Source organism: Schistocerca cancellata, chromosome 8 (genome assembly GCF_023864275.1).
Source record: "Schistocerca cancellata isolate TAMUIC-IGC-003103 chromosome 8, iqSchCanc2.1, whole genome shotgun sequence".
NCBI classification, from domain to species: domain Eukaryota; kingdom Metazoa; phylum Arthropoda; class Insecta; order Orthoptera; family Acrididae; genus Schistocerca; species Schistocerca cancellata.
The window spans coordinates 251,585,648-251,606,948 of NC_064633.1; the positions used below are offsets into that span (position 1 = coordinate 251,585,648).

The 21,301-nt window shown below is 41.8% G+C and overlaps 1 non-coding gene across 1 annotated transcript; it reads right to left on the reverse strand.

The window, feature by feature from the left end:
* Positions 1-14,445: 14,445 nt before the first annotated feature.
* Trnas-gga (transfer RNA serine (anticodon GGA)) lies at positions 14,446-14,529 on the reverse strand. The gene is given in 2 exon segments: positions 14,446-14,480; positions 14,490-14,529. It is a non-coding gene; the product is annotated as a tRNA-Ser (tRNA).
* Between the last annotated feature and the right edge of the window lie 6,772 nt (positions 14,530-21,301).

Genomic DNA, 21,301 nt, shown 5'->3' on the forward strand with positions numbered 1-21,301 from the left:
TCTCATCCTAATGGATTCGATTCTTTCTTTCTCCGGTTTCCCACTGTCATTGACACATTACCATACACTGTTGTGCTCCAAACGTAGTCTCTTCGACATTTTTTCCTCAAATTAAGACGTATGTTTGCTACCAGTGGACTTGTCTTGCCCAGCAATGCCTTTTTTGCAGGTAGTAGATTGCTTTTTATGTCCTCCTTGCTTTGTCCCTCGCGAATAGTTTTTTTTTTCCCAAGCTAGCAGATTTCCTTAAGCCTATCTACGTACTGATCACCAATTTGACGTTAAATTTCTCGCTATTCACATTTCTACTACACCTATTTAGTTTGTCTTTGCCCGGTTTACTCTCTGTCCATGTCTTGTACTTATTAGACTGTTCATTCCCTCCAACATCCTGCAATTCATCTTCTTTCTCACTGAGGACAGCAATGTCATAAGCGAATCTTATCATTGATACCCTTTCACCTTAAATTTATGTCCCACTCATGAACGCTTAAATTCCGACATTCCTTCGTCGATGTGTAGACTGAACAGTAGGGACGAAAGACGGCCCTTTCTATCGCGATCATTTAGTTCTTGGTCATCCGGTGTTATTGTTCCCTCTAGGTTCTTGACTATACGATACGAGCTCGAGAATGCTCCTGTTGGAACAAATGAATGGCAGCCGGCTCTCACTGTAGACAAATGTATGTTAGTGCGGATAAGTTGGAGAAACAAATCTGTAACGTTTTAATGCAGCATTCGTAGTCTGCTGCTTGACACTATTACGTCGTTCAAATACCTGGGCGTAATGTTGCGAAGCGATATGAAATGGAATGAGCATATGACGATTGTGGTAGGGAAAACGGATGGTCGAGTTCAGATTTTGGGAGAATTTTAGGAAAGTGTCGTTGAGCTGTAAAGGAGATCGCATCAGGACACTAGTGCGACCTATCCATGAATCATGCTTGAGTGTTTGGGATCCGCACCAGGCAGGATTAGAAGGAGACATCGAAAAAAATTCAGAGGCGAGCTGCTAGATTTGTTACCGGTAAGTTCGATCAGCACACACTTGTTACGGATACGCTTCAGAAGCTCAAGTGGGAATCCGTGGATGGAAGGCGACATTCATTACGAAGAACGCTACCGAGAAAGTTTAGAGAACATACATTTGAAGCTGACTGCAGCAGGTTCCTGCTTTGCGAGTGGAAAGGGAAAGGAAACCTCTAGTTTTGGTACCCTCCGCCACTCACCGTGCGATAGCTTGAGGAGAATGTACATAGATGTAGATAAGAGGCTAATATGCCCCTGTTTCGAAGACTTTCAAAAGTGGAGTACCAGCTGCCTCAATCTACCTTTACGGCACCTTTAAAATATTTTCCAAAGAATTTTGGCTTTCGAACATGCTCTTCTTAACATGCAGCTCTCCTTCCGCACCACAAGCTCCCCTAACTGAACTTGTTCACACCCACTAGTCCATCGCTGTAAGTCGCTCGTACAGATCCACTCCTGCTTTCCCACTCTCTCTCATTCATTGAGCCGCATACACCGTCATTATCCCTTTGTATCTCTTTAAGAGTCACTGTTTCCTGTCTCACGGTCAAAGGATCCTTCCTTCTGTCGTATTGCTGCAGTCTCTTCTCTCTGTCACTATCTCTCTGTTCCTCGTTATCATCATGAAAGACTCTGTTCCAGATTATCGCAGGTAATCACCGACTCTAACTTAATCCGTCCCCTTATTCCTCGCCCACTGGCACTGCTCGTTCGCCTTTTTCTTTTCCTGGCAATATTCTGTCACTGCCAACTACGTTCCACTGCCAATGTTTCCCTTACTGTCTCTCATGCTGCCATAGTCTCCTTCGTTAATTCTGTACCACAATCACTGTCTACTATTTTCCAGTTATTATTACTTTTCTGTCTCTTATCAACTACCACTGCTGGGCCGTGGTAAGAACTGCTGTTTTGAAGAGCGCGCTGCAGCGCGTAGTGTGAAGCAGTCGCCCTCCGATTCTGGCGGTGGCGCCGCTGTGCAAACGCAGCTTTGGTGTCCCCCTCTGGTGCGAAAGGGGAAAGGTTGCCTGTTCACGTGCATTTAAGGGGGCGCTATGAGCTCACCAGTCAGTCAGTCTGGGTCAGTCTCTCGTCCCCAGCTTGCTAGTCTGTCTCTCGTCCGCATTGTTTAGGCAGTTAGTGTCTGTCTGTCGTTCGGAGTGCTAGTATGTCTTTCGTTCGGGTCAACCGTTAAAGCAGGTAAAATGAGAGTCTTTCGACTCCGCCAGTAAGAGAACTCAGCGAGTGGTCGCACGGTCGGGTCTTAGTTCCTGCATCTGTGTCTGCGTGTTAGGCCACCAGCCTGCTCGAGTTGCTCAGGCAGTGGTCATTCGCGTTTGGATCGATCGGTTGGTCGGTCGCGCACTGATACACAAGATGACTTGTCCGCCTTGAGAGTCGGCGCATATGACATCGCCACGTGAGTCCAGTGGACCGCGCCGTATAGCGAGGGTTAGTGGCTTCGCGGTCGACACGAGAGCAACAGGAGTCAACCCACATCAGTCTGGCCGGTGCGAGCTGCGACGCCGTGAGACGGGAGATCGGCGCGCCTTCCTGCGTCCGATGAAGCGGCTGGCAGCGGACAGTTCGGGAGAGCGATTTGGGGGTGCTGCGCCAGGTCTTCTCGAGAAATCGCAGTTTATTAGAAGTTAAGTGATTGGTGATATGTTGTGTGATTTACTCTTGTTAAATTCTAACTCTTTTCTTGGTCAGTCTCTCGTACCCAGCCTGCTCGTCTTTCTCTCGTCCGCATTTGTTAGGCAGTTAGTGTCTGTCTGTCGAATTTGGTGTGTTAACGAATTTATTGCTTGCAGTGTAACGGCCTAATTCCTGGAATATGTTTTGATCTTGCCTATCATCTTGAGAGGCGGTATCTGTGTACGGTAGAGCATCTTAACTTGTTTGGCCAAACATCTATTATTTTATATAAGATTGAATTTCATGGGCTTTTATTTAAATGGTCATTTTAGTGTATAAAGTTGCAACCCTTTCACCGTAAGACCTTTCTTAGAAGTTAAAATCAAGTTGCACTTTCGGTGTCAAAGTTAATATTTTAATTTTTGTGTTTTGTACCATTTCCATCCCTCCTACGGGGTGCATAGTTCGTGTGCTTGTGTGAATTGTTAGAACTTTTAGTTTAAAGTAATCTGGCGTGTTTCAGATTTGCACCAGTGTAGTCGTTCAGAGATTGTTGTGAGCGGTCGTAACTACGGTCGTGTCTAAAGGGAGCGGCCAGGTTCTCAGCCCGAAATCTTATACGGTCAAAAATTTGTTTCTTTCTGCCTCTGAATAAATTGTAACTTGATATTTAGAGGGTGCTTTCTCATTATAATTTCAAATCTGTTTCTTTTAAAAAATTCTTTAGGCACCATTAAAGTGAATAAATTACCATTTGTTAAAAAGGAATTTACTTATGATTTCATCAGTTACTCTCTGGCAACTACTTCCACGCTTACATAGTGTGATTAAATGTGTTAATGTTCTTGATGAATCGCTAGGAAATAAAATAAATTCTTAAGAATATTCTTTGAAAATAAATTCGCTGTTCAGCTGCCTCCTCATCTCTCAGCATAAAAACGCGAGAGTACGTTTCCATGCCAAAATCTTTGGGAAATTTTTAAAGGTACTAGTGAAGGTAACTGGTACTCTAATTTCCAGTAAGACTCTTTTAAACAGAGAGCGTATTCGCCTTTCTTCTGCTCCGAGAGCCGCATTTTCCCACTGGTTCCCTTCTCTTCCCTGACACATCAGGACATGTCACTAACATAGAAAGAACTTTATGGGTCAGTGAAATCTTGATAGTACACGTATGTGCTAATGAAATTTAAAATTCTTACAATTTTTTCTGTAGACATTTTGCCTGGGCCGCCCTACACTTCGTGTTTATTTCTTTCCCAGAGGATTTATACGGCTGAGTCCTTGTCTTTCCCTGAATGTTCTTGAACTTACTTATTTCTTCGATCATTTGAAGTATTTCGTCTGTTAACCAAGTACCCAAGGTTTCTTCGCAGTTACCGGCCTTGTACCTATTTTTGTCTGTCCAATGTCTGTGACTGCCCATTTAAGATGTGTCCTCTTCAGCTGTACTGCCTATTCTGATGTTCCATATCTCAGTATCCGCATCCATAAAGAACTTATAATGCGTCTCGTCTTTCCTCACTACTTCAGTGTCCCACTTACTTCTACACTGACATTTGCAGACAATTCTATTAAATTTCAGTTTACTCTTCATCATTACAAAAATTTGATCGGAGACTATATCTGCATTGGGTACGCCATTCAATCCAATATATGATTTCGGTATCACTGAGATGTAATCCAGCTGGAATCCTCCCGAGTCCCTCGCTCTTTTCCAAGTGCCCCTCCTTTTACTGTGACTCTTGGACAAATCAACTACTACTAACTGAAATTTATAGCAGAAACCTAATAGTCTTTCTCCTCTCTCACTCTTACTGCCAAGCCTATATATTCCCCATAAGCTTTTCTTCAATTCCTTCCCCTACCACCACGTTCCAAAACTCCATGACTATTAGATTTCATATCCCCTTACATATTAAATTGCCTGTTAAATTGCTCACAGTAGCTCACCTCCTGCCCTACATTCGTATGCACAACGATCGTACGTAGTTTGTACCATTTTCTGCTGCTGTTGATATCATCCCATATTCGTCTCACAAGCAGTCTCCTGTCTTCTTACCGTTTCGCTTCAGTGACCTCCTTTACATCTAGAGTGAGCCTTCGCGTTTCCCTTTTCCTACTTCCTATTTCTCTAACTTTGTTTATACTTCTAACATTCCATGCTCCGACGTGTGGTATGGGATACCGTTATTGGTTATTCCATCTTCTTGTCATGGTGATTGCCCCTTGTTAGTCCTCTACCGGAGATCCGAATGAGGGACTAATTCAGAATACTTTGCTCTTCAAGAGATCGTCAAGACACGGAATCTCTTTCCAGGCCTCATTTCATGTGTCTTTAATCACGTAGTTTCTGTCGCCTTCTGCTTCTTCATGAAGTTGATCATTGCTGATTCTTCTTCCTCTTAGGGGTGTTTTCCTTCCACAAGGACACGTTTGTACCCTGAATCTCTGACCATTACGCCGCCCCCTCCCTCCCCATTTTTTTGAGAAGGACATAGGCACAACGGTTGTGACTTCTTAAGCCAGAAGTCTTTGCCAGCCATTGCTGATGATTTATATTCAAAATTTAACCAGTGGATTTCTTCGAATCTGAGACACAGGACGTTCTGATTAGGAACCAAAGAAGCTACCTGTAGATCACAGGGATGAAGTACTGCCGGAATTAAAGCTGTCACGGATTTTGAGTCTTGTGTGGATAGCGTGATAGAGCAATTGTCCTTGAATGGTAAGGATATCAGGTTCGCGTACCGGTCAGAAATACATTTTTAATGTGCCTAGAGGTTTCAGAAGACCTGGGAATTTCATTCTGACGTCGTCAAATGGTTGTAAAGTTCCATGATTTTGGCTTCTTTGGTTTTCTGCGACAAGGTTATATCGAAGGTACTGCCGAAAACAACTTCATATATAAGACGTTTCATAAAATGTTGAATTTAAAGCTCCAAAAGCAGCCGTAGGTGCAGATGACGTCATGAGATTTTGAATCCATCTGTTATATTTAATGAAGGTTAATGTTGTGGGTCTTCAAAATCAGTTAGCTGATATCTGTGTACATTCCTACAACAAATGAGCATACAGGTGGTAAGTACCACCTGCATGCTCATTTGTTGTCTCCCATGGTAATCAGAGGCGACTGTGAAGTGAAGGCACAAATTAATCCTGAAGAACAGGATGTTGAAATTGTGGATCACTTTAAATATCTAGGAAGAGTGATAATCGAGAATGCGAGAATGGAGGTAGAAGTTTACGCTAGGGTACAAGAAAGAAATGCATTTAACCAGTTTGTGAGGGGCGAATTTGGTAAAAGTAGATGCAAAAAAAAACAAGAAAGTGCTGTGCAAGACAAACACTACTCACATGCTGAGATATGCATAGAAACCTGGACTATGACAACAAGAGAGGAGAGTAGTATCCAAGTCAGTGAAATGAAATGCCGGCCTGTGTGGCCGAGCGGTTCTAGGCGCTTCAGTCTGGAACCACGTGACCGCTACGGTCGCAGGTTCGAATGCCTGGGGTATGGTTGTGTGTGATGTCCTTAGGTTAGTTACGTTTAAGTAGTTCTAAGTTCTAGGGGACTGATGACCTCAGATGTTAAGTCCCATATTGCTCAGAGCCATTTGAACCATTTTTTTGAAATGAAATTTGTAATAAGTACATAACGGGAAAACGAGGGAGAATGATTGAAAAATGAAAATTTTGGAAATGGAGTAGAAAGGCTGAATGAGAGAAGTGAGAAGTGTAGTTTAAAATGTTTTAGTCGTGTAAAGAGTTTGCTAGATGAAAGAACGTAGTAACGAATGATGGAGGCCAAGTCTGAGGGAGACCTAGAGCAAGATGGGTTTACTCAATAGAGACTGTTTTAAGAAGACGGAATCTGCACTGGACGAAAACAGCAATAATACAAGAATGGTGGAACCACAGGCGAAAGTGGAGAAGTACCATAAATGTTGCAATCTGTCGACGACGACTAATACAAAGAATGTCCAACAAAAGCTAACATTTAAAATCGTAAGACCTGAATAAATGTAGCCACAGATGAGGGAACAAATGCTCTGGGCAACGTTAATTATCTTTTTCTCACAATGTACTACTTGGTGTATAAAATTGCGGAAATTCAGCCGTAATCAAAAAATTGTCTTTTGCTAACACTGTGGCCGTATAAATCATTCTGTCATCTTCCAAGTGAGCCGATAAGTGTATTTCTACGGAGCTTTGGAACATGACTGAATGGCTTACAGTCTCAATATCTGCAGGAATTGGGATCCGGCTACGGCTGAATTCCCGCATTTTTGTAGATCGTGCAGAACACGTTTCGGTGTAAAAGTAAGCAGTTTTTTTTCATAACAGGCCTCTAGGGGATCTCATAACGTAAAAGGTAGAAACATCATGCAACAGCAGTGAGATGTAAGACAGTTTCAAAATAGTTACAGATGAAAGTTGCTTGATGACGCTCACTGCATCGATGCAATGAAATGGCCTCACTGAATGTTCAAATTGTTCGGGAATGATGAAACAATGCACCTGTTACTTGTAACATATCTTAATTATATTTTATTGTGTTGCAGTCATGGAATACAAGCTTCAATTCAAAAGAAATGACAGTTTCTGTCGACATATAAGGTAGATCAATTTTCAACTTCTGTTGCGTAAATAGGTAGCTTCATACAGATTAAATGCTTTATGGAGGATACTGGGCCAGCAGATCTAACTCCGCACTGTTAAATTTCCTGACCGTGGCGTCACTACTTCACATTCAAATTTTTGCTCGTCAACTGCATCAAGTGCAACCGTAGCACTTCTTGTAACCTTTTTTCCGTTCCTACAAGTTCTTAAGTACCCAAGATCATAGAAGAACAAGGTGACATACATTGAAAACGTGTGTCTGTGTATGCGCTTAAAGCGTAGTGTAGTATAAGGAACGATGGGAGTCGGCTTTCGCTAATGCGGGGAGCGGTGGTGTGACAATAAGAATACCTCAAGAACGTATATATTAGGTGGTAAGTGATGTAACACTAAAGGAAAGTGTGATTAAGCTATCCAGGAAGCTAAGACTAAATACTCGTACGTTAACCATCAGCACTCGTAAATCGGGTTTACTAAAAAGTAAAATTAAGGTGACTGATAATACAGTGAAAGTTTTTAAGACCAGCGTTAACTTCTTTCTTCGAGCTGAATGGCCATGGTCGATGATAAGTTTACTGTAGGTAATAAGGGATATCAACGGCGGAGAAGAACGTCAAGGTCTTTACGCCTGATAAGGATACTGCCATAGTAGCAATGATTAATGAAGATTATCAAAATAAGGTTGAGAACGTTTGAATATGACTACTGACGACAAACGTAAGGAAGATCGCACAACGCAGATCTTGAAAACAGTCAATCGTATGAAAAAGACTGTCTGTCTCTACAGACAGCACCTATGAACTCAGTAGCGCAGAAGCCTTTTTAGTAAAGCTGTACCGTTCCTAAACTTGAGGTTTCTTTGAGATCTATTGTTAATGCTACACAATTTCCACCCATACACAGTTTCCACCCATAATCCCGTTAGTGAACCCCCAAATTCGTAAAACTGGCAATTAAAATAAGAAGGCAGCGTAGATGGCTTGAAGAGTGTTGATGCAGATGCTGTAGTAGAGGATGAGCAGTTGCATCTCTCCTAGCGACCACAGTCACCAGATCTGAATATTATTAAGCCTTTGTGGTTTATTTTGAAGTCTGCGTGGTCGCTATCCACCTTCATATCCATTAACTGAACTTTCCACTATTTCGCTAGAAGAGTAGTGCAAGCTTTCCTTGAAAATCGTAGATACAAAAATTTTCGATTCGGAGATTCTGGAAGCGATGGCAATGGTTTTCCATCACCACATTAGGCATGCTAATGTGTTTTCGGTATATCAACATCTCTTTCACCCCCCCCCCCTTCCTATAGAAATTGAGTGCTCCCCATTTGAAGACAGCAGTGGTCAAATCGAAACCCGTAATACTAATGTTTATAGTAATTACTGACGATCAAGGAATGATAAATTACTGTTTGATAAATAAACTATTCAAACTGCCACAGGTCATCCACATTTTGAATGCTATCTATGCTTAGCTCTCAGATAGTGGGTTTTTCTGTTGTTGCTTTCCTGCTTTGATTCAATGAAGTCAATTACCCACAAACTTGTGTGTCTGACGAAAAATAATGATTTATTTTGGTGATGTTCAGTGTGTGAAAAAAATATCAGGGGCCAAAACGCAGAAGAATTTTACATACTAAGGATGCGGTCACATATCCAAATAAATTTTATTGCCTGTGACAACGGCAACAGAAGCCTATGTTTACAAAGAAATTCAAGTGTGCGTAGTACTAGGGTCTTTATTTGGTACCAGTTTCCATTGCAGAATCATCAAGCAACAAAAAATGACTGCATTAGTGCGTACACTGTCAATCTGATTTAAATGTTAATAAAAATAAAGCTTTGAAACATCATGACTTTAATTTTATTAATACAACAGAGAGAATTGAACCAAGTAAACAGCTATAAGAATTTTGAATTATCTGTTGATGAACCTTCAGATCGAAACTAGAAAGTAATAAACTGATAGTTTTATCTACTGCACCTGGTGGTACATAACTAAGACTTTATTTAAATTATCACGGGATATGATGTACACATGAGTTGACGGATTAGAGCACAGGGTATTCATTTGAGACTTACATATTCGGCTCCATGTAGAACTAATTGAATCGAATGTGCTACATGTCATTTGTATTTAATGGACTGATTTGTCAATATGTTTCTACAAAATGTTGAAGGGATCAATAAATATTGCCAGAAAATTGGTTCCATTTCATGCTGGGCACCTAGTACAGAAACCGGTTATAAATTTCTTGAAACAAATCATCATAGATCGCAAACTGTTCTATTTAACGGCAATGAAGTGCTTCGCCGTTGTGGAGCATTTTCGGGTTAACCCAGGGGTGTAAAATAACTTGTTCCTATGCCTGGGAATGTTATTTTACACCCCTGGGTTAATTTGAAGATGCTGTCATAAGGGTGAACTGCCAATAAGTAGATAAATTATTTGCAACCAAGACTGTCTGAGCTCAAGAAGCGTTACTATTATTATTTAAAAACTGTGCCACATTACCTGATACATTTCTAAACACTGATCTTCTTTGTTAGTTGTCCGAACTAGCAAACATAAAATGCCTTGAATTAACGTAATAAGTAGTTAGCAGGCAACCTGAGAGTGGTTTGTCATGTTTTCCAACTTAAAGACATTCGGTCTATTATGGTCGTCTTCTCGTGGGAACTTCTGCAGTTGTCTCTAAATCCACTGATGGACCACCGTATGGCTGTTGTTGCACTTGATTTGGTAGTTTTCTCTGCCAGTCTAATCTTAAGCGAGAGTGCCATCAACCAATGAGCAGGCAGGGCACTCTCAAACTAGGCAAGCTTTCCATGTTTGAGCAAGGACAAATACTTCCGGTTCGTTTTATACTGTTTGGGGCTGTGTGTGAGCGAAGGTATATTTAACTTTCAGCGTTTTGTAGCGTGCTGATAAAACTGGCTACATTTAAATATGCTATTAGAGAGGAGGTGTGGAGGGTAGGGAGCGACGGAGACTTATATATGACAGCAGCAGTGGTTCTTTTCTGGGAGCAGGTTTGTTTTATTCTGGACTCTACACTCCATATTATTTACCAGTTGTTTTGGTTTCGAAAGCTTGTTTTTCAAGATAATATCTGTTCAACGCACTGCCTCTGCTGGTCGACGGCGGAGCCAACTCCTAGCTGCATCAATGACCTCCCCATGATCCAGGTATTGCTTCCCGCGAAGAGCATCTTTCGTTGGGCCAAACAGATGGAAATCGGAAAGTGCGAACTGGACTGCAGTTTAGATGAACAGTCCAACGAAATTTTGTGAACTCCTTTCAGGTGTGTAGACCTTTGTGAGGTCTTTCGTTGTCAGGTACAAGGAGACGATCGTTTTCATTTTGTGGCGACGAACACGCTGAAATCCAGCACTGCGGGAATCACAACTGTGTGCGGCCGCCCAGAGAACGGACAAGTCTGCACGACCTTGTCGCCATGATGACAGACGCCTCACCCAATGACTCACCGAGCTTTTGTTCACTGGCAGGTCTCCGAAGTCATCCTGTAAGCTTCTACGAATATCTGCGACGCTCTGGTTTTCCGCCAAAAGTAACGCAATGACATCTCTCTGTCTGGAGCACGTCTCCGTTACAGATGATGTTTTGAGGGCAATCTATAGAGCCGCCATCTATCAGAATTTCATGACTCTATAGGGACTAGAGCAGGAATACGTCACGATGTACAACAAAAAATTTCTCGTTTTTCAATCGAAATATTTCGGGAAAAAATGTGTTGCATTACTAATCTAACGCCCTCCCTGCAGCTGTATATCTGCTGTGTTATACTGGTTGTCGTAGATTTCTTAGGCATTAATATTGATACAAAGCAGAGTAGTACTTGCAGCTACGATAAAATGGGACGGATCCTGTTCAGTTTTTGAGCTACATGTAATTCACGATCGAGTTTAGTAACCAATTACTTTTGGGATCTTATACGCTTTTCCAAATGTACACAATGGCACAGGTCTATCTGTGACTGTGATGGGTGCATGACTTTCTGTTGAGGTGCTGGGCGCAGCACGTATCTCATGTCAGCTCAGATCGTTTGTCTTGTGTTCTAGTATTATATAGATCAAATAATAAACTTAAATAAAATCTCATGGAATTATTTCAAATTCACTCTATTTACCAATTTTGTTAAATGTAGCAAAACCTTCGCAATGTGGCAGAAGTAGACAGCCATAAAGCCTTGCATCCATTCTTTGTGTGGTAGTAACTAAGTAAATATTCCTGTGCATTTGGCTAAATTTCAGTTTACTCAGAACCAGTCATTGTCAGCTCGTAGATATTCTCGCGGATTAGTTAGATTATTTTCAGATCACAGAACCTATGCTTGTCTTGAGAGCTACAGGAGAGCTATTACTTCATCTTTCTAGTTCTATGTTTGTGATAGCATGGTATTGCCAGTTTACAACAACGAGATACACTGAAGAGCCTAAGAAACTGGTACACCTTCCTAATATCGTGTAGGACTCCTGCGAACACGCAGAAGTGCAACACGACGCTGCATGGACTCGACTAGTGTCTGAAGTAGTGCTTGAGGGAACTGACACCATGAACCCTTCAGGGTTGTATATAAATCCGTAAGAGTACGAAGGGGTGGATTTCTCTTCTCAACAGCACGTTGCAAGGCATCCGAGACATGCTCACTAATGATAATGTCTGGGGAATTTGGTGGCCAGCGGAAGCATTTAAGCTCAGACGAGTGTTCCTGGAGCCACACTGTAGCAATTCTGGACGTGTAGGGTGAGGCATTGTGATTGCCCAAGTCTTTCGGGATGCACAATGGACATGAACTGATACAGGTGATCAGATAGGATGCTTACGTACGTGTCGTATCTAGACGTCTCAAGGGTCCCATATCACCCCAACTGCACACGCCTCACACAATTACAGAGCCACCAGCTTGCACATTCCCCTGCTGACATGCAGGGTCCATGGATTCATGAAGTTGTCTCCATACACGTCCATCCGCTCGATACAATTGGAAGCGAGACTCGTCCGAACAGGAAACATTCCAAACTTCAACAGTCCAATTTGGTGTTGACGGGCCCAGACGAGGAGTAAAGCTTTGTGTCGTGCAGTCATCCAGGATACACGAGTGGGCCTTCGGCTCCGAAAGCCCATATCGATTATGTTACGTTAGATGGTTAGCATGCCGATGATGGCCCAGCATTGAAATCTGCTGAAATTTGCGGAAGGGCTGCACTTCTGCCAAGTTGAACGATTCTCTTCAGTCGTCGCTGGTCCCACTCTTGCTGGATCTTTTTCCAGCCGCAGCGACGTGGGGGACCTGATAATTTACCGAATTCCAGATATTCAGGATATACTCTTGAAATTGTTGTACGGGAGAATACCCACTGCTGTGTCCCATCGCTCGTGCACCAACTATAACACCACGTTGAAACTCACTTAAATCTTGAAAACTTGCCATTATAGCAGCAGTAACCGGTCTAACAACTGCGCCAGGCACTTTTCTTATATAGGCGTTGCCGTCCGTAGCACAATATTCTGCTTGTTTACATCACTCTGTATTTGAATACGCATGCCTATAGCTTTTTCTTTGGAGCGTCAGTGAATGACAGAGTTGTGAATACATGAATACACGATAGTGGGTGTACTTTCTGCTGCTCAGGAGAAAACTAAGCGTTGTTTCTGAATTTCACATTTGGGATCATGGAAGATAAAGTTAGCCAGTGATCAATAGTGAATCATATAAGATGACCAAAAAACATACCGTTACGTTTGTGTGTCTGTAACGAAACATACCTGTGAGTAGTCAGATTGTATAATGCTATTGTCTTCTGGAATTATTCATTTTAAAGAAGACGTAAGTTTTATGTGAAATGTAGTGACTACTGAAAGTAGTAGCACATGTATAGATGCTACCTCTATTACTATTACACTTAACACATAAGAACATACACCATAAAAGTTTCCAAGCAGAGCCCACATTTTTCATTTAGGGTGATGTTTTGAGGTATTTTGTTCAACCTTCATTCACTACTGCGGAGATCATTACAATAGTGGGCAGGAATGTTATCTCACTTTTACTTCCCTGCGAAACATATATGGAGACATAGTGTTACACAACCATATTTTTCAGAAACGATCCTATATTGAAACTAATTCTTAATAAAAGACCCATTAGACTAGAATAATTAACTAAGACGGACAGCCGACCCAGAGAGAAACAACAACAGGGAAGTAACCGATTTTGTAACTTTTTCGACTCCCTAACCAGGAGTGAATTGTATAAATACATCTGTGTTTTCCTTTAGTTTAGTCTCTTTAGTTTCAACGTGTTAATTTAATTTCTAATTGACACCGATCTAGCGTTTTCGTTTTCGTCGAAAAGTATCCGATTTTGTGACATATTACAAGCGCCTAATGAGGGGCGAATTATTTAGGCTCACTTGAGGGCTTCGGTAGTTCGGTTTTTGAATCTCTGTGTATTAATCTAATTTATTAGACACACTTCTTGCGTTTTCGTCAGAGTCTCCAGCAGAGTTCCTCAGCACGTGTAAGTTTGTCGTAGTATTGTAGTTTACCACGCTCTTTAGTATGTATTGTGGCTGTGACTGCTGTGCGCGAATGCGAACCGAGTTGGTGACACTTCGCTCTCAGCTCCTGGCAGGTTACACACCTTGAAGCTGTAGTGGATGGGCATCACTGGCGTGGCCTGGCTGTGGGGATCCAATAGACGTCGTGCGCATCCGAGTCATTCGATTACGCTCCTCACCAGTGGCCAGCCCAGTTACTGCTCGCACCGAGATTGACTCCTCGCCCGTGATCGAATATGATGTCGCCTCAGGGCATGGCAGATGGTGAAAGATTTCCCAGGGGGCCGCACGTAAGGCTTCCCCGAGTCTGACAAAAAGTTTCCATGGGCTGTCTGTGGCTGCCACTGCCGCTCATCCAGATGCAATCACCTGTTCTGTTTCTGAGGAAACCTCTCAGTCTGCAAGATCCGGAAAATCACAGAGAGTGAGGTTACTGGTAGTTCGGAACTCCAATGTTAGGCGTGTTCAAAAATGGTTCAAACGGCTCTGAGCACTATGGGACTCAACTGCTGTGGTCATAAGTCCCCTAGAACTTAGAACTACTTAAACCTAACTAACCTAAGGACATCACACACATCCATGCCCGAGGCAGGATTCGAACCTGCGACCGTAGCGGTCGTGCGGTTCCAGACTGTAACGCCTTTAACCACTCGGCCACTTAGGCGTGTTATTGGGCCCCTTACGGACATGGCTGCCAGGAAGAGGAAGAAAGCCAATGTGCTCTCCGTGTGCATACCGGATGGAGTCATTCCAGAAACGGAAGGCTCCTTCCGAATGCGATGAAGAGCACAGAGTATAGCCAACTGCAAGGCGGTGGCTCAGGTCGGTACAAATGACTGTCGCTTTCGACCTGAAGAGATTCTCTCTGGTTTCGAGCGGGTAACATAAGTGGTAAGGGCTGCCACGCTGCCAGTCGTGCTTGCGAGATGAAAGCAGGGCTCACCACGTGAGGAGGACCTCTGGTACAGAGCCGAGTGGCGGGTCTGAATTAGAGGCTCAGACCGTTCTGCAACCGAGTAGGCTGCAGATTTCTCGATTTGCGCCTTATGGTGGTTGGGTTACAGGTTCAGGAGTCCACTACACGCAGGAGGCATCTACATGGGTAACAGGGTATTTGTGGCGTGGACTGGGAGGTTTTCTAGGTTAGAGGGTCTCACGAAAGCACAAGAAGTGCTTCAGTCTCAAAGGGTGCAGACCGAACACGGGAAGAACGTAGATACGGGAACCTTCGGTATAACCGTTGTCAGTTGTCGAATCTGTGCTGGTAAAGTACCAAAGCACCAAGCGCTAACAGAAATCACTGATGCTCAAAGCTGGTTAAAGCCGGAGATAAGTTCAGCCGAAATTCTTGCGAAGAACCTACAGGTGATCCGAAAGGGTAGGCTAAACACCATTGGCAATGGCGTGTTTGTTGTTGTTAGTAGTAGCTAATCTTTTCGTTCTTGGCAACCGGAAATAATAATAACTGAATCATTTTATCGACCCCACAATTCAAAAGATACAACTGCTGAAAGATTCACAGAAAAGTTTAATTTCAAAGACACACCCCACTAATACAGTTATAGCTGTGTGGTGATTTTAATTTACCCTTGATTTTTTCTTTTTTTTTTTGGGCGAAAATACATGTTTCAATCCGGAGGTACGTATAAAACATCACCCGAAATTGTGCTGATTGCATTCTTTGAAGATTAGTACGAGCATCTGGCTCATGGGCCCACACGATAGTAAATGGTTGTGAAAGCACATTTGATCTCGTAGTAAGAAACAATCGTGAGCTAATAACAACCATCAAAACGGATACAGGGGTTAGTGAACACAGGGTTGTCGTAGCGAGATTGAATACTTTAACCCTAAATTTTCCAAAAATAAACGAAAAATATATCTCTTCATAAAAATAAGATAAAATTTCGCTTGATGCTTTTCCGCGAGACAATCTCAACTCCTTCCAAATTAAAAACGTGAGTGTAGACCAGATAAGGCTTCCATTCAAAGAAATAGTATCTGCAGTAATTGAGAGATTTATACCAAATAAATTAAAAAAAATGATGTAACTGATCCGACTTGGTACATAAAAAGTTTTTAACGCTTATATGACTGGGAGTAGGTTTAATTTAAGTGACTGTGTTTCAGCAATATATGAAGTATGCATTCTGTGTTGGTGGAACTCCTTGATATATGGCAAGAGATTTAGAGTTTTGTAATATATACATGAAAAAGTCAAAGAATAAGTTTAAATTTAAAATTATTATAATATGAATACGTTTATGAAAGAAGTATGTTTGTTGAAAGCTGGTTCATGCTTAGGGCAATTGTATTTGTAACACGTAAACGCTGTAGGGAAGTTCCTCCGCGACGGAAGTGGCATGGCTCGATGTAAAAGGTGGGTTTGACGGTCGGACTTCTTGGTGTGGACGAGAAGCAGTATGTGGCTAGCCTTAGCACGGTAGAGGCAGTTGGGAGCTGCATTAGAGGCGATCTGCCCCAGATGTGGATCTGGCTGTTATTTGGTATTCACAGAATAATTGAATGGCTGTTTGTGTGGGAAATCCGACGCCAGTAAGAGATTTTATAGAGCATTCGCACATCAAGAGCCGTGAGTACAGTTGACCGCCATTTCGCCTGCCGCTAATCTCCGCCTATGCTTCACAGATTTCATACATTCAGTTACGTAATGTATTTTGGCATGGATCAGTTAATTTGTGTGTTGTTTCAATAATAATCACATAAAACGTCAATTCGTGTTGGAAACCATAACTTCAATCCTGATCACGAACCTACGCAGAGTCCTCACCTATGCGCTACTAAAATCGAGTATCCTGATTTAAATGAACAATTCTGGTATTCATGTGTTTAAAAATTATTTTTTCTGTAAAGCAAAAGTTATGCTTTGTTTATGGACTACTCCAAGTGAAATTGTTAAGGTAGGAAGATTACGTACAAAAATTCAATGATCAATCAATAGGAAAGTGAAAACCTTAATTATTTCAAAGCTAAAACCATAAAGGTGAAGTCGGATAGGCTCTCGCAAAAGTAATCTTTGTTTATTAGGAAATATAGTTTTGTAGGATTGTAGTACAAGATTATTTAAATATTATTGCCAAGAATACCTGCTTCACAGGCGATAAAAGTACAAGTACACATAAAACATTAATGAACCGATTTGCGGTTAGAAGTGAAGTCATGCACATTTTCAAAAACAGTGTAGTTTTGGTACTCATCATGAATGGTCCCTTTTGAAGTTAACGAAGCCCAGTGTTGCATTCTATTACCTTGCAAAGTAATCTGAGCGAATAATTAGCTTTTAGAGATAGTTTTTACTTGAACCTTGGCCAGTGAAACTACACTAGTTCATGGGTCCCCATCATATTGTCCTCCTACTAAGAAAAAAAAAAGAACTATTACTGTTTCTAATGAAAACTGCTACATGCAGAGGAACTTGAACAGTGTATGTAAGATGTTATTCACCTTTATTTGTGTTATTCATGTCGGTCAAGATAGGAGCCCCTCATGTCCAAAATTAGTTCTGCACTTCATGCAGTGATTTTTCAGAATTTTGATTAAGTAATGCTATTGATTGTGCCCGTCATTAGTATGAGCACGGTGCAGTTTTGCTGCCCACAATTTACTGGTGTGTGTGTTATCAGTAATTGCTGCTACACACAGTTCAGAGTGCTATATGTCAGTTTGTATCCTGTTTGCTATTCAAAGGAAACTCTCAACAAAAGTAACTTCAATAATTAATATCCAATTTTCTCAAATATATATTTCCAAATTAATGTGCCTAATTAGGCTGGCGACCGTTCATGTTTCATTCATTCACGTATAATTTTACCACTTCTGTTAACTTCCAAGCTTAAGGCCCGTTTGCGTTTACTGTTAACTTCACAAAATTCGAAATTATAGTCCGCTACCCTTTTCCATTAGACACACGCACGCTCGAATTTTGAAATCCTCTCAGAAGGTAAAACTAACGGGTTTCACGGCACCTTAGTGTTATAAGGTCAGAAAACTGTTACAGAAACAACGAAAAAAAAGCATGCCCTGTGTAATGGGACGCAAAATTCCCAAGATCGACGATCTTTTACATAAGCTCGAAATTTAGCTCGAGATGCTTGTAAGAGTTTCCACAACGAAACTTTGTCTCGAAACCTGGTAGAAAATCCAAACAGATTCTGGCCGTATGTGAAGTACGCTAGCGGCAAGACGCAATCAGTGCCTTCTCTGCGCAATAACAATGGAAATACTATCGTCAACTGTGCTGCCAAAGCAGAGTTACTAAACGCAGCCTTCCGAAATTCCTTCACCAATGAAGACGAAGTAAATATTCCAGAATTTGAATCAATAAGAACAGCACACATGAGTAACGTAGAAATAGATATCCTCGGAGTAGTGAAGCAACTTAAATCACTTAACAAAGCAAGTCTTCCGTCCTGACTGTATACCAGTTAGGTTCCTTTCATAGCATGCTGATACAATGTCTCCACACTTAATGATCTAATACAACCGCTCGCTCGATGAAAGATCCGTACCCAAACAATGGAAAGTGGCACAGGTCAACCAATATTCAAAAAAGGTAGTAGGAGTAAACTACTAAATTACAAACCCATGTCATTAACGGCGAGATGCAGCAGGATCTGGGAACATATATTGTATTCGACCATTATGCATTACCTCGAAGAGAAAAGTCTACTGACAGACAGTCAACACGGATTTAGGAAACATCGATCTTATGAAACACACCTAGCTGTTTACTCACATTCAGTCCGGAACCGCGCTGCTGCTGCGGTCGCATGTTCGAATCCTGCCTCGGGCATGGATGTGTGTGATGTCCTTTGGTTAGTTAGGTTTAAGTAGTTCTAAGTCTAGTGGAGTGATGACCACAGATGTTAAGTCCCATATTGGTTAGAGCCATTTGAACCATTTGAATCTTTACTCACACGAAATGTTGAGTGCTGTTGACAAGGGATTTCAAGTTGACTCCGTATTAGATTTCCAGAACGCTTTTGACACTGTACCACACAAGCGGTTGTAGTGAAATGACTTGTTTATGAATTATCGTCTCAGATATGTTATTGGGTTCGTGATTTCCTTTCAGAGAGGTCACAGTTAGTCGTAACTGACGTAATGTCATCGAATAAAACAGAAGTGTTTTCTGGCGCTCCCCAACATAGAATTAAAAGCCATCTGCTGCCGTTCCTAATCTATATAAACGAGTTAGTAGGCAATCTGAGCAGCCGTCTTATTTCGTTTGCGAAAGATTCTGTCGTTTATCTACTAGTTAAGTCATAAGAAAGTCAAAAGAAATAGCAAAACGATATAGAAAAGATATCTGTATCATCAAAAATGGGGAAATGTGTGAGGTAATATACGTGATTGCTAAAAGGAATCCGTTAAACTTCGATTACACGATAAATTAGTCAAATCTAAATCCGTTAATTCAACTAAATACCTCGGATTACAATCACGAACAACTTAAATTGGAAGAAAAACGGAGAAAATATTGTACGGGAAGGCTAACAAAAGACAGTGATCCATTGGCAGGTCACTTAGAAAATATAACAGATCTGCTAAGGAGACTGCCTACACTACGCTTGTGCGTCCTCTTTTAGAATACTGCAGCGCGTTGCGGGATCCTTACAGATATGACTGACGGAGTACACCGAAAAAGTTCAAAGAAAGGGAGCACGTTTTGTATTATCGCTAAATATGGGAGAGAGTGTCACAGAAATGATCAAGGATTTGGGGTGGACATCATTAAAACAAAGGCGTTTTTCGTTGCGACGGAATCTTCCCACGAAATTCCAGTCACCAACTTTCTCCTCCGAATGTGAAAATATTTCGTTGACGCCAATCTACATAGGGAGAAACGATCACCATGATAAAATAAGGGCAATCAGACCTCGCACGTAAAGATGTATGTGTTCTGGATAGAATAATAGAGAATTAGTGTAAAGGTTGTTTGATGAACCCACAGGCACTTAAATGTGGTTTGCAGAGTATCCGTGTAGATGTAGATGCAGATATAACCATAGTAGTGATTGCCGGCATGTGACTAATGTCAAATTACTCTTCATTCACTCTTTTAGTTACATGCCTTCCATAAATGAGAGGACAATGAAAGTAGATGTGGAACGGTTCAGAAGTACCAAACTGTCAGGAAGTAAAATAGATCACCACCCCTGCAGCCACTTTGCAGATGGATGCGCCGAAAGAGGTACAGGTCAATGGCTGGTAGCCTAACGTACAGTTTCTTGCAGTCCCGCCCTGCGGCACACTGAGTATCGTAGAGAAAGACACAAATAAGATCTCCTGCGGCGCAAGCCCAAAGATCGGACTGCTTTACAACCCAGGAATAGAAGGTGGAGGAATGCATAGCGGAAGGCACTACTGCGCACAAAAATAGAGCGACTAATTGCTATCTCGAAAGCAGCAGTCGCCACAGATAAACATCTAGAAAATGGAATTGGATCAAGCAGTTTTTGTCCTCTTAAAACGTGAGACGCCACTGGACGTCTGACTTCAGAAAAACCAAATGTTTCTATAACGTAAAAGTCATCCGTACGTTACAGAAAAATTTGTTTTTCTGAGCACACTGATTCGCTAATGTAAGTAGAGCAGTACAAAGGCTCGCTGTGCCAATGAGGACCTTCCTCACAGGCGCCAGAGAGAGAGACGGAGACAGAGTTGATAGCTTTTTCTTGTGTTAAATGGTAGAACGCACATTATTGGTTCACCGACTAGGCGAAGGAGATTAGCATTTTCTAAGGAACAGTATCATGCTCAGAAGATACAGGGCTCAACTAATCTTAATACGATAACAGATGCGGCCCAACTAATCTGAATTCGATAAGAGATGCAAAACGTAGGGCTTAGTGAACATTCGATCAGAAATTACTTGATCTTCATGGGAATCGATCTTCCGGAGCCTCCTTCACCATTCGTCTCCATTGCGAGCAGCCGATGACCTAATTGAAGTGCTGCATCGAGGGATTGAAAGAAATTTTGGGAAGACATGCTGTGTGCTGCTGGCGAGGGCCGTTGGTGCCGCCAATTACAGATTCTGCACCCCTTTAGCCCCTATTTACAGTCTGATATGGTGAGATCGAGCCACAACTGAGAGAATATTTATAAGGTTATTGTCATTTTATAGTTTTCTGATCACCTCAAGCCTCACGTTGACGACTTACATTTCGATTCAGTGGACAGTCTGCATTCAACTCCGACCAGTGGTGCAATATATTCCCTTCTGTACCTGTTTCCTCACTTAATATCACGAAAATCACCGTGAAGTTTAGTGACAGTAATTATTTCACTTGCAACACAGCAAACATGGTACTACAACATGAAACTGAAATGGTGTTCCTCAAGGTAATGGGTATAACCTTGAGGATGTGTGACCTTGATTCCGAAGAAATGTCTAAAATCAAATGCGAATC